Raw genomic sequence first — 15,839 nt, forward strand, 5'->3', positions numbered from 1 at the left:
GATGACTATCATAAGAAAAACCAACAATTACAATGTGTTATTTTGTGGCAAAAACCGATGTAAGTAATAATCAATAACATCAGGTAGAAGAATTACAGATTGATGTTAAAGCTAATAGACTACGGCTCTGAACCGATGTCTTTGTTAATTAAAAAAATTCAATCTTTTTTACATCAGTCATGCACTGATGTCTATTATAATCATTAACATCGCTCACATTAGACGACTGTTGTAAAAGACCAACATATACATTACATCTTTTAGGAAACTGATGTCTATATAGCCATTTCACATCGGCTCTCTATGAGCATGATGTGAATTGTTATTATAAATATCATTTTTCTAAAATAAACCATGTAACAGGTTATAATCACACTATGTATGATATGTTAAAATTGCTTATAATCTCTTAATTATGCACAATTAAAAAGCTATTAGCACCTTATTTAAGGTAAAATACATCGGTTTTTAATAAATAAATGATGTGCGTAAGTTCCACACACCTACTGTTTCATTCCTTAATGTCAGGAATAAAATGGTGTTGTGACGAACAATGAACATTGATGGCGTCATAGATTTAGTTCTCTTCACCTCTATCAGCTCAGACGTGAGAAACTGTACATAAAAATTTCCAACTATTAGAAGTTACAAAGGGAATTAAAGAGGAGAACATGCATATTATTATAAAGGAAATAAGTATATACATCAAGAATTCACATATTTTCGTTCTCCTGCTTGACCATCCATTTTGTGAAGCAGGGGATAATTCACTATTTTGTGAAGCAGGGGATAATTGAAGGATTTAACAACACATCCATCCTCTATGAAATGAAACTTAAGAGGGGCATGTCTTCTGGCTTTGGTATAAATTAACATCATTAATCCCTGGCTGTTTGTCAAAAAGATGTGTCAAAATGTTATATATTGATGGCAATTACCACACAATATTATTCAAAAAAGTGTAAACATTTATATTCTAAGAAATATCTCTTGAAAATAGGTGTTAGACAACTGCAATGTGTTGTTATAAAGTTCATTTGAGGTGTTGTTAAACAAGGTGTTTGATGAGGTGAGAACATTTAAACCAAGTTAATACCTTCGACCTGGACAATTTATCAATTTTATTGAGTTCATTACTATATTTTATATAAATGAATGGTGTCTATGACTTGTGTACTGTCTATATAAAGATCAAGGACTTTGAGTTACATGTTCAAGGTCATGCATTTTAAAGGGCTTGAACGGAAGAGTCAATGCCTTAGACACAAGCCATCCAAAGCGAGTCAATTAGGCTCTACATATATAATCGAAGATAGACATATAGAGAATATCAGTGAAAAAACCTAACTAACCTCTCCTTCTATTTTTTTATCTTTTATACAAATATAAACATGACAATTCACATAATCAGATTGATTTCAGTGAAAAAAAAAGCTAGATAACCCCTTTTCTAGTTTTTTTTCCCGCATATACAAACATAGACATGAAAATTTACATAATCGAATTGATTTCAGATCAGATCAATTTTCGGTAATTGTATAATTATATCATGTTCATATTATATTGAATTTGGTTAGGTTCAGGTTTAACTCGAAAACAAAATTATCCGAAAAAATCGGATTAAGTTATTTTTATACAAAAACATCATTTGAAATACAAAATTTTCAGATGAATAGATAATTTATTAACTTAACATAGTTTAATTTATATGAAATATAAGTTATGACTCTTTAAAATTATAACAACTAAACTAAAATTCAATTTTATTCAATTTTTAAATTTCAGATATAGATACATATTTGATCTCGTACTTTGAATCATATTCTCTTCAAACAATTTATTATTTGGTTTTGATCGGTTTCTGGTTACAAATAGATAAAATATTTCAAATTATTTTCTGTTAAATTCTTGGTTTAGATCATTTTTAGATTGTGGAGCAAATTGAGGTGTGGCCTCCGTTGAAGTTTTCCGGTCGTGACAAATTTCTTGTTTATGTTTTATCCTCGAAGTGAATCCGCACTATCCTTGCACAACGTGTAGGTGGAACGAATTTGTCTTCAATAACAACTAGTCTTTTGTATGATGAGGCTATCTTTTATTTTAGAGACATATAAGTAACCTCTATTTCTTATTGGGGTACAATATTGCTTTTATTGATTATAAAAGTTGTTTGACTTTCTTGATTAATTTCGTTAGTTAGCTGTAATTGCATATTGTAGACTTGTGATTTGAATTTAATTTATTTCCATGTAGCTGTGTGTGACATTTTTTTAGTTTTAACAAAGTATACCCTAGTATAATTGAATATAAGGGATATATATTTTAAGTACGGATACGTTGAATATTGACTCGTTTTAAAAAAAATAAATGAATGTTAATGATATATATTTAGTGTTACTCAATGAAACCCCTTAATTAAAATGAGCAATAATAACTTATTAAAAATCACTAAAATAAAAATCAATCACCAAATAATTAAACATAGATATCGTAGTGATTAAACAATAATGACATCCAGCACCACTATCAATACTATGAGTGCTATATACGTCGACCCCACCTACCTATCCGTCAGCATGCCACCATCACCACCCCCATCACCACTATCAAAGCACCATAACTACCACCCACCGCCACCAAAATTACCAAATATAATTAAACTATACGACATCACAAGTTGATGAATTACTAAAATAAATATCAATCACAAAAAAAATTATTCGTATTACAAAATTTTATATCCAAATCACTAATGCAAATCACCAAATTTTTGAAACAAAATCGATAATATCATTCAGATATGAATATAAGTAGTTGTGTTAAGAGGCTATTTTAGCATACTATAATGATGAAACAAGATCATAATTTAACAATAACGGTATATTTAGTCCCTTAACGAATATAAGATATATATTGTGTATATATAAAATATTGATGACTTTTTCGGAGCTCTTGAAAAATGATGATTGTGAATGACGTTTTGTGGCAGTTTGTTGTGTTGGGAGATGAATGTGAAGAAATAACATAAGTAAGTATACACATACATGTATTATATATATATATATATGATAAGAGAGGAAATGAAGGTTAGAGATGATGTAAAAATAAATGTTTAAATTTGATGTTGATGTGCACTTGATATTAATTCTAGACATGACAAATGTGCATTGAATATATATATATATATATATATATATAAAGATAAAAAGAGTATGAATCCGTAGGGTTAGTTTCTTGATCCCGTATCACAGGCTTCTTTAGACCAAGTATGTGATCCTATCTGTGCAGATTTCTCAACAGCACCAATAAGAAGTAAAATACAAATAAGAGTTATGACATTCAATCTCATATTGCGAGAAATACAAAAATTTATGGGGGCACTAGCACGAGCAAAAATGGTTGAAAAGTCCACAGTTTGAAAGAGAGTAAAACAACCCGAAATCTGGAGGTTACCTTTGTCAACACTACTACCTATATATATACATATATATATACCTAAGTTGCAAAAAAAATTATTTAAAATCATTTAAAATTAATGAAATAGTTTAAAATAGTTATGTAGTAGAATCACATTTATCCAAAATTATTTTACAACGGTATCAAATTTAAAATCAATTGTTTTTTTATCAAAGTTTTAGTGTTAAACTTTTTATAATATTACAATATAATTATCATTCTATAGTAGTATCAAATTTTATAAATTTTGAATAAAATTTTACAATTTGGGATGACATTCTGTAAGAGGGTAATTGGGGTAGAATTATATGGGTTCTCCATGGAGTTCTGTAAAAGACGGTTATGTGACCTATACATAACAACAAATTATATTATAACAATTTAGGGGCTATCAATATGTTACACATAAATAATTACTAAATTATTGAAAATAACTAAATTATATAATGTGATCACTAAATGAGTGTGCCATCATAAATATATATGTAAGTGCATTAGTTAATATTAATAAGTTATTATACCTCTACCGATGTGGGTTGTTAGTTTGAGTTATTATATTAGTTTTTATTTGATCACTAGCCTATATAATGGAACCTCAATTAAGTAATAATTGATGAAGTAAGAACCTCCCTAAAATTATACTTTTCTTTAGTCCGAACATATAACAGACACGATGTACTTTTACTCTCGATAAAGTAATAAAATTACTAAAATAATATTTTTTTTTCATAATACCAACACTAGGGATGTAAACCAACCGACTGAGACGAGTTTTGACAAAAAGGAGCTGAGTTTACCCTTTTTTCGGAACGAGCCAGACATTATTTTCGAACAAAAGTTGTGTTCAAGCTCGAGCTCTTTACTGAACCTAGTAGAGTTTAAGCTGTTATAGAACATTAAAGCGTCGAGTCGCACTAGTGTGCAAATCGAGCAGCTCACAAACATTATTATTTTCTTACTAAAAAGCTAAGCTAACTAACATGTTAAATTAACAAATAATTAATAATTTTTAAAAGAAAATCGGGCCCAATCCAACCTCAAGTAAACTGATTTAATCTAACCTAATTGCTAAATGTGTAAAACTAAAACAGATGAAAGCTAAAGCCATAACTAGGTTTTGTATCACTACAAGAAAGTCGGGGTATTTTCGACCAACTAAAAACGACTGTTGCTAAATTCTTCCATATTTGGTCGATTTTAAGGGACATTGGTAAATTCAACCATTTACGATCGAATTTAGGAGCAGTCATTTTTAACCGGTGGAATTGCTAAATTCCATCGACTTTTTTTCCGGTCGAATTTAGTAATTTGCCAAAAAAGGGGGAAACTTCCAACTAATAACTTGAATTTTGAAAAAATAAATTTGACCATTTTTTGTTGAATTTAGTAAATGGTTTGTGCGGAAAATTTCCCGCTTTTTTTTCAAAATGAATGTAAATAACAAATTTGCTGCTAAAAAAATGCACAAAAAGTTTTTTACTAAATTCGACAAAAAATGATAGAATATAGCTAAAAGCGACCGAAATCGGTTGAAATTTCTAATTTTTTTTTAAAAAATTGTTTTTGGTTTTTCAAATGGTTAGTACATATCATGTAAATAAAAAATTTAAATTAAAGGACACTTTCATTGTTTAAAAAATTTATTTAGGAATATATATAGATATATACATATAATATAAGTATGTTGAATTTCTATTTATGTTATATTTCACAAAAATTAAAAAAATATTAATTAGTTAAAACAAATAGAAAAAAATTGATATATGAAGAAGACATATGCTTACATATAAATTTACAGAACATGCTATCATGGTAATAAAAAAAATCTTCTAATTATATAATTATGAAAAACAAGTTTTCATATTTAAACATGAAGTTTATGGTATGAATTAGGATTATAATATATTTTTTTTAAGTGAACCAACCATACGAATGAGAAGATTGTTAAAAATAAAGAGTGTACATAAAAAACATTACTAATATATAATTATTTATATATTAAACATTAGTAAAAAATATTGGTCAAACGATTGGCAGTTAAAATAGCAAATTAAAAACATTTATGTTTTCCCAAAAATTTTGTTATATCACTAATTTATATTGATCTTAACATCCGTGCAGTTAAATTATTCATAATTTTTTAAAAAAATATTAAAATCAATATGAGAGTAAACACTAGTTGGAAGTATTATTCAAAATTATTAACATAACAAACAAAATAAATTATTATTTTCTGAAATTTTTGTCAAATCACCAGAATATTTCGATCTTGACAACTGTACGGTTGGATCATTTATAAATATTTTAAAATCAAAATATGAATATGGGACTAAACAGTAGTAAGAAGTACTAGTCAAACTACTCTTTAATTGTTAAAATAGCAAACCAAATCATTATTTTTCTAAAAAAATTGTTATATCACCAAAAAATATAGATCTTGACATCCGTACAGTTGGATCATTCATAAATATTTTTTAAAAAAAACTGAAATATCAATATAGGATTAAAAACTAGTAAGAAATTATACTGGTCAAACTACTCGTTGACTGTTAAAATAACAAATTAAATAAATTATATTTTTCTAAAATGTTTGTAATATCATTAAAATATATAGATCTTAATATTTATACTGTTGAAATTCTTATATAATTTAAAATAAATTGAAACATCAATACGGGACTAATCAATAGTTAGAAATACTATTCAAACTATTGGTTGATTGTTAAAATAAGAAGCAAAATCAATTTATTTTTTTCTAAAACTTTTTCCACATCACCAATACATACATATATATACACTAGTAAGAAATACATGTGAGACTACTTGTTAACTGTTATAATACCAAACTAAATAAATTTATATTTTTCTAAAAGTGTTGTAATATCATTAAAATATATAAGTCTTAACATCCGTACAGTTGGATTATTCATATATATTTTTAAAAAAAATTGAAACATGAATATGCACTAAACAGTACTTAGAAATACTATTCAAACTATTTGTTGATTGTTAAAATAACAAGCAAAAGTAATTTATTTTTCCTATAACTTTTGTCACATCACCAAAATATATATATATCTCTTGACATTCGTGCGGTTGGATCATTCATCATAATTTTTAAAAAAATCGAAACATCATTTTAGGATTAAACACTAGTTAGAAATACTGGCGAGACTACTTGTTAACTGTTAAAATAGAAAACTAGATAAATTTATTTTTTATAAAAATTTTGTGATATCATTAATATATATAGATCTTTAACATTCGTACTGTTAGATTATTCATATATTTTTTTAAAAAAATTGAAACATGAATATGGGACTAAACACTAGTTAGAAATAATATTCAAACTATTAGTTTATTGTTAAAATAACAGACAAAATCAATTTATTTTTTTTCTTTCAATTTTGTCATAACCAAAATATATAGATCTTGACATTTGTGTGTTTGGATCATTCATATATATATATATATATATATATATATATATATATATATATTTAAAAAAAATTGAAATATCAATATAGGGTTGTACAATAGTAATAAATGATGATTTAACTATTGGCTGACTGTTAAAATAGAAAATCAAATAATTTTTTTGAACATTTTGTCATATCACAAAAATATATATTTAAATTAAGAGTGTATGTGAAAAATTAATCTATTTAAATATTAAAATCTTAAATATTTTAAAAAATATATGTGTCATATGCATTAAATACTACAATAGTTGTTCAATTTAACTACTAAATTCTACCAAAATTGGTCAAATTTAGGTGCTAAATTGGACAAAAATTAATCAAATTTAACTGCTAAATTCGACCAAAAATGGTAGAATTTACCTGTGTTTTATTTTCGACTAAATCCGGTTGAAAAAAGTAAAGTTGGCCATTATTGGTCGAATTTAGCACATTTCAGAATTGCCATTTGTCACCCTTCTATTGGCTGAGAAGAAAGCACATGTATTGCCAACTTGAATTAATCTTGATCATTCATTTATATCTCAATTTTTCACCCTCATCTCTTTCTTTTTATATTCCTCATTCAATTTCATTCCCTTAGAAAAAATTACACTCATACTTAACCTTACTCTCTAACTACATACACACTCATCCATATTTTGTATATTCCGAATAATATATATGTATACATACACACACACATCTCTCATACTAAATCTCCTCTAATTATATTTCTCCAAATGGCAAATTAATTTAAACCAATTCCGGTGAAATCATTCGATTCACACCAATTCTCGGGAATTCTCCATTTGACAACAATTCCGGTGAGTTCAACTCCATCACCTCCGACGAGAGTATATGCCATTACCTCCGACAAATTCATTTCCGAAAACTTACAAGTAAAATAAGACTTGTATTAATCAGTTCATGTATATGAACAATTTAAGTTTATTTTTAATTTTTTTCAAATTTGTTTATCATTTGGGAGAGTTAATTTTATAATATTTGATTTTCAATATGTTACTAGAGGATTGAAATTGTGGTATTTAAAAATCTATATTACATATTTATGTAATTTTAATATTAGTAAATAAAAATTCTTATTGTGTCCGTTATTATTTTATAATATTACATTACGGAAAACCTAGTAAAAAATTTTAAACAAAAAATTTGAGCAACAAAATGCATTCTGCTGCATATTGCTGCTATATTTTAAAAATGTGGCGCTTACTAAATTCTACCAAATTTGGTCGAATTTAGCACACTTGTTTCGACCATATTTGGTCCAATTTAGCGTAGTAATTTCGACCAGATTTGGTCGAATTTAGTATTTGTGGGAGGGAGTTTTGAATTTTTATGAAATTTTGAAATTTTGTCAAAAAAATTTGGGGATGAGTTTTTGCAACCAATTTCGGTCGAATTTAGTTGGTCGAATTTATTCAGTCGAATTTATTCGGTCGAAATTAGTATGGTCGAATTTAGCTAAATTCGACCGCACCCCTTATTTTCGACTAGCCTTTGTTCGACTAACAACTGGTTGGTTGAAAATAGCTATTTTCGACCTAAAAAATTCAGTCGAATTTAGCCGAATTTCTTGTAGTGTATCTCGACTTAGTCATTTGCCATTCTATCATCTCTTAGTTCTCTATAATCATCTACAATCTTTCTATATCTCCCACGATGCACATATCTAATTATATACATATACATATTTATATATCTTGTTGTATATCAATTTGTGTTGTAATGTTCGTTTTTGCTGTGTTTTATGGCAAATTGGTATATTAAATGGCCTTTTCAAGAAAGAACGCACACTTTAAAATTATACGAGGAAAATATTAATTTTGAGTCGTTCTCTAGTTTGAACATGTTATAGTTCGGCTCGAAAAGTTTAACGAACATTTTTGTTATTCGAGTTCAAGATCGAGCTCTTAACGAACTGAGCTGAACATAACTTTTAAGGAGTCGAGCTCAAACTGTTTATGATAAAATAATATAATTGTTGGAAGGTTGTTTTAATTTTAACTATTGTATTGTAACCGTACCTAGGGCACAAATACAATATGTTTTTACTTTTTTTAAATTTTTGAAGTATTTATTTGACCTTGTAATATTAGATAACGATATTATGTAAAAAAATCATGATGTTGTAATTATTAAAAAAATGATACAATGATTGTATTATAGTTAATTTAAAATAATTTAAATAAATATTCTTAGGGATTGGGAGTATCATCTGTCATTAATAATATAGCTAGTTATACATAATAAAACCATGCCTGGTCTTTATGCCTTGCACATCTGTACCACATATGGAGTACAACATGGTGTAGTTACTCAGTTCAAGGACCTTGTAGATGCTGATTTCAATATGGGAAATAAAAAAAATTCATATCAGAATTAAGGATCATTCTATGTGAAGAATTATAGCCCTAATTTTCCTTATTTAAGAATAAACAAAAATAAGTTATATTCTTATCTATGTTGGGCAGAAAAAGTGAGTGCTTTAGCATTTACATTATCAATTTGGAGAAAACTACACCATTTCAGTAACTCTGATTCAAAAACAAGGAAGCCAACATATGGGTGACCATTTTGAATGGATCTATCACCATTTGATGGGATTGCATGAGTAAAGAAATTACTGAGGATAAAAAGTTTAAAATCAATCTCTCATTTTGGGAATAGGTCTTCTTTAACATGTATTTCATGATGATGATCTAAGAAAAAGGATTACGCCGGCTAAATGCAACACAAACACCAGACATCAAAAGAGCAAAGACAACACCATGAGCAGATACTATATAATTAACCTCTTTTTTAGACTTCCCTTCGAAAGTTTAACAAATATACCAAAATTTTCCACATACCTTGTAATATCTCGAAGTAAATGCGGCTAAAAAAATATTCACGAACCGCTGTGATTGTTTTATCCCTTTCAAGATGGCTAGCAAGCCCTCCCCCATGCAAATCCTAAATGACCTCTTCTTGTAAAAATGTTCGAGCAAGATGAAGCTGATTGCCATGCATTAAAAATCCATCATGAACATAAAAATCACGTGAAAGGTGCCCGGTAGTGCAACTCCCCTAAATATTTCCAAAGTCCTCATCACCAACGTAACAATATTTTAAACCTTCAATCCCAATAATTTCTTGTTGCAAGGTGACTAACATTCTTTCTCGATGACTTAGGGCATTAGCCACAATATCGTGTGCATGTCTTTACTAATCCGTTTCTGGCTGTTCAAATATTTTAAAGCTTCGTGATCATAATAAAGAATAAATTCTTTACCCACAAGATAGTGCTCTGATACTTTCAAAGCTTGCACAACTGAATAGAATTTTATATAATAGTTACTCAACTTTTGCCTCGCGTCACTGTGCTTCTCACTAAAATAATATATAAGCTTGTGTTTGTGATATAAAACAACACCAATCCCCACACCACTAGCATCACAATCAACCTCGAACAACTTTTCAAAACTTAGTAAAGCTAAAAAAAGGTGCAATACATAATTTTTGCTTTAATATAGAAAAACTGGTATCTGCCTCTTCACTCCAGTTAAACTTTTATTTCTTCGTATATTCCATAATAGGTGACGCTATAGTGCTAAAATCTTTGATGAAGCGCCCTATAGAAAGTTGCAAGCCCATCAAAGCTACGAACCTCTAAAACCGTTCTAGTTGTAGGCCCATACCAAATTTCTTTTATTTTGACATCTTCTATTTGAATTCAATTAGCACCAACAATATAACCCAAAATTAACAATTTTTTGGTCATGAAACTACACTTTTTATGATAAACATAGAACTTGTATTCTCGGAGTATTGTTAAAACTTCTCGTAAATGTGAGGCATGCTTCTCTTCTGTCTGACTATAGATCAAATTATCGTCAAAGTAAACAACCACAAATTTACCAATAAAGCATTTTAGTTACTGGTGATTAGACGTAGAAAGGTGCTCGGCGAAATAGAAAGTCCAAAAGGCATCACCAACCACTCAAATAAGCCTTATTTTTTTAAATGCAGTCTTCCATTCATATCTCGGCCTGATTCGAATCTGCTGGTTCCCATTCTTCAAATCCAGCTTAGTAAACCATTTAGACCCATGTAATATATCCAACATATATCAAGCCTCAACATTGGAAATTTATATCCCACCGTAATTTTATTGGTGGCACGACTATCCACACACATCCTCCAAGTTCCATCTTTCTTTGGTGTTAGAAAAGCAGGTTCAGCACACAGACTCAAACTCTCTTGGATATATCCCTTGCGCAACAACTCCTCCACTATTTTTTTCAAAATCTCACTCTCTTTGGGACTTATTCGATAATAAGAGAGATTTAGTAAAATAGCTCCTGGAATCAAGTTAATACAATGTTGGATATCTCTTATAGGTGGTAATCCATCAGGATCTTTTTCGAGCATCACCTCTTTTAATTCAGAAATTAATGGGCTTAACAGCTCTGGAATATTTCCAACTTTGTTACCACAAGATATTTTTGTTTTGACACCAATGTGAAAATCTGTCATGTCTCTTTTGCCTCTGCCTCAAAATAATGAGTTACAGTAAGAAAGTTTTTTTGCATCAACGAGTTACCTTTTTGTTGTAAATTACGTGGCAAAGTAAATTTCACTCCCCCTTTCTCTAAAGTTTATTGATTACTTTTCCCAATGATCTTCCAAATAGCAAATAACATATGTCCATATCCACCACATCGTAAAATATTTCGTCACTATATTTCCCAATGGAGAATAGAACTTAACATCTCTCAGTTACCTCGATAGTGTCTACTCCAGACTTTATCCAACTTATACTCACTACTAGAAATACTGCCTACGATATCACACATTTAATATCGGTTAGAAATGTCACCGATTTTACAAGAAATTTTAACATCGAACTTTTTTAACGCGATTTTAAAGATCGTCTAAGACATCGCTCTATAAAGTAGCCGATGTCTATTTTCGTTTTTATAAAAATAAAAAACACCCGCTTTTCAAATTCCTCCGATTTTATACAAAAAAGTTCCCCCTTAAACCAAAAATTCATTTCCCCCTCCCTTCATCCGAAAAACCCTAATTCCCCCCTTTTCATCAAGCTATCTGTATTCTCTCTCACTCTCTCGATACTCTTTGTCACCATCTCCGTCTCTCTTACCATAACACTCCATCATCATCCTAGTATCTCTTTTTTCTCTCACTTTCTCTTACCATCCCCGTCGCTCTCTTCATAACCCTAATTAGGAAAATAAACCCTAGTTTGTAGTCACCAACAACATCTCTCTCACCATAGCCCTTATTATTCACAAACACAGTTTGAGGTATGTTCTTATCATGCTTAATAACCTAATTAGAATCTAAGAATAACACACACAAAACCAGACATATATTCGATTACAAGGTGAAAAAATATGCACACGATATAATCAATAACTATTATCAAAGCGAGGAACAAGAAATATTTTATAATCCACATAATAAATTCTTAATCAATCGATAAATCTTAATAACAAATTCTTATCATTAGTCCCCCAATCCGAAATCACACCTTATGTCACACTTTGCGAGTGACCGACATCTTATACTTTAATCCACACTTCCCAAGTGACCGGGTTCTTATTCTTATTCGATGAGGGGGCTAGTTTACGTCCCTCTTCAACTGAAACCAAAGCTTGAAAAGGTATAGATGTGTTCCGGAACGTGCACAAACTAGTTCCAAGTTCTATGTGTCACACTGCCAGTGATCGAGTTCTAATTTATACATTACTATGACTGGGGATTTCCAAAAATACATTATCTTATTAATCATATATCCATGTCATACTTATAATAGTTAAACAAATATTGGAGAACATCTAATCACACATAATAAGGCACATTACAAAATACATACGGAGCAATAAAGATTCACCTACGTAATCAAACAGATAATTCATGTTTCAAAATATACGGAGTAATGGATAATCACTTACAGAACACGTAAGTAAACAAATGGTACGGAGCAACGAAATGTTACTTAGCTCAATCACGCACACAGATAAATCACATTGGAACACATATTCGATTAATAGTATCTCAACAATACATGCACATCTCAAATCTCTAATATCTCCATGAATTCTGATCAGATTATGATTTAGCCTTTTTAACCTTTTAAATAACATTTTCTTGGAAAAGACGAACCAGAAAAGTTGTAGAGAACGAAATGTTTTTTTCGAAAAGTCCATAATCAACGAATTCCGACTTACGATGATATTCTACGAATTTTACAAAAGTGCCGATTTTTGTGTAAAAGAGCAATACGAATTTTGATATTAAAAATGAGAAATACGAATATAGTGTATTTATGATGATACAAAACTCTATATCTTAACCTCCAAGTTATCCGTATTAGAATTTGATCAAAATTTTAGGCACATTAGTCTAATTCAATTTTAAATCCTAATCTTTCTCAAATCTTACCTCCTTTTTCCTAATATCCTACTAATATTATTATTATTCTAAAAATTACGGGATATTAAAGTTAGTGCCTTATAGAATATAGGGTTTTATCTAATATAGTGGCAATAATGACGTGCATTAACAGTTATCCTCTTTTTTTTAACCCTAGCAGTTGCTCTCTATTCATCTAAATTAAATTTTTGAGTACTCTATTTGTTATCTTCAAAATAAACTAATTTGAGCCTTTTTCTAAATGAAGTTAACGGTAACCGCATAAGTATATTTTTTTGGCAAAAGTTACCATTTTTTGTAATACTATGTTCCAGAATGGACCCTTAAAAACTAGTTCAAGAAAGTAGAGATTTATGATTTATTTGTACTTTATTTACATGTTTTGTTCTTCTGCACATCTTTATTAATAATTTATTTAATTTTTAAAATAAATTTTCCTATAATAATTGTAATTATACTACTTTAATTTTCTTAGGAAAAATTAATCTCCTTTTATATATATATATACATATATATATATATATTTATCAAAATATATATATTTCAAATGTTTTTAAGAATAATAATAAGACATTTTGATTCAAAAAAGATAATTACAATAATAATAATAATAATAATAATAATAATAATAATAATATAGCGTGTATGCATAAATTTTAATATAAAATACAGTTCAAATTTGTTAATGAGAAATATATAAAATGTGTTGAAGAATACTTTTTTAATAACTTTTAAAATACATAAAAATTTAGTGCATTTCTATGTCTATTAAATATTTAAATTATGTTAATTTAAAAATCTATACGTGACACTAATTATGATTCAGATATAAACTATATAATATAAAACGAAAAAGAAAAAGAATGGTATTTAGGTGAATTTACACAAAATACTATTAGTTTCATCAACTTTTATAATTATGTAGGAACTTAACTTTGTGAGTTCAAATTACAAGTTTCAAGATAACTAAATATATGTGTTTGGTTTATTGATATGCAACTAGAGGTTAAGTTATTAATTTTGGTAAGTAACTAATATTTTTATATTAAATAGGTAGTTAACTTGTAATAATCACTTTGGAGTTTGATAACACCCTTTTTGTGTTAACTACAAAAGTTATGTAAGTTGAAGTTAGTAGTTTAAAATACAGTAAACCTATCATACACCAAATCTAACACTATAACTTATTTTAAATTCAAAGAACTTTAAGTTACTTTAGTAGAAAGAAAGGAGGCCTACAGCAAGTTAAATTTAAATTAAAAATACATATATATTTTTACCAATCTAAATATAAAAATAGTAATGTAATTCAAAGTGCTTATTTCTCAAAAAGTCTATCTATATATTTCCTGCATTTGTACGAAAAATATTGATAAACATTAGAATATTAATAAGTACACGTTGCTGCAAGGTCAAAACACTAAGTACCGGCCTAATTATATCATCTTATCATTGAGTTTTAGCAACAATTACATTTTACCATGATGTATTTGTAATTAAGTAAATATAGTACACCAGTTGTACTTTTTCAGCTAATGAGAGCTCCTTTAGTTGCACATGTCTAGATTTGGCCTTGTAGTCTTTAGAGCAATGAGATCGAGCTGCTTTAGTTCGACCAAACATGGACCAAGCCACCCTGTTGACCAGGGTATATCTCACCGCGTTCTTCATCATAAAAGACATAAGTGATGTCTTTTAGTGCACCTTCAACAGTGCTCTTGATTTTAGTACCTTTGATTGGCTTGCTTAAGTTGCACCTTCTACCACTGCACTTGCATTCTTTTATCACACTGGTGTTACGAGCATTGATCTTGGCAAGGCATTTACCGGTCAAGATACTGCTGATCTTTATTGACCCAGCTGCACAAAAACACATGAAATGCAATATATATAATTCATATGTTAAGAATTAATCCGCAGTGTGTGCGTGCGAACGTGGTGGACCATCATCTTCATCTTCATCAAGCACTACAGGAGTGTCAACAGTATTCTTGAACAAGCCCTGTTAGGAAACAATGCACCATATTTGAAAATGCACCATCAAGCAGAATTTATGAAAATGCAATAATTAAAAATTGATAAGGAGAGTTAGATATTACCCTTAGCATTGAGTATCTTCCTCTTTTCCTGTTTCTGAAAGGAGGATTGGGAGGTGGTATTCTCTTCTTCTTCTTTTTAGGACTAATTTCAACCTCACTCTCACTGGAATCCATATTTGAACTATCTCCATTAAAACTCACATCATCTTTCTCTTCATCCCCCTCACAGTCATCTTTCCCCACTTCTTCATGTTTTCCTTTTGCTTGACACTCTTCAATCATACACTCAACTCTTTGTATTCTCTCATCAGTGTTAAATTGAGTGAAATCAAAGTCAAGCAAGTCACTGTAATTATCTTTGGCAGTGGTATAAACTTGAAGGCACTTAGTGTAAACTAACATATCCAACATGGTCCCAACATCA

Source organism: Apium graveolens, chromosome 2, assembly GCF_009905375.1.
Source record: "Apium graveolens cultivar Ventura chromosome 2, ASM990537v1, whole genome shotgun sequence".
NCBI classification, from domain to species: domain Eukaryota; kingdom Viridiplantae; phylum Streptophyta; class Magnoliopsida; order Apiales; family Apiaceae; genus Apium; species Apium graveolens.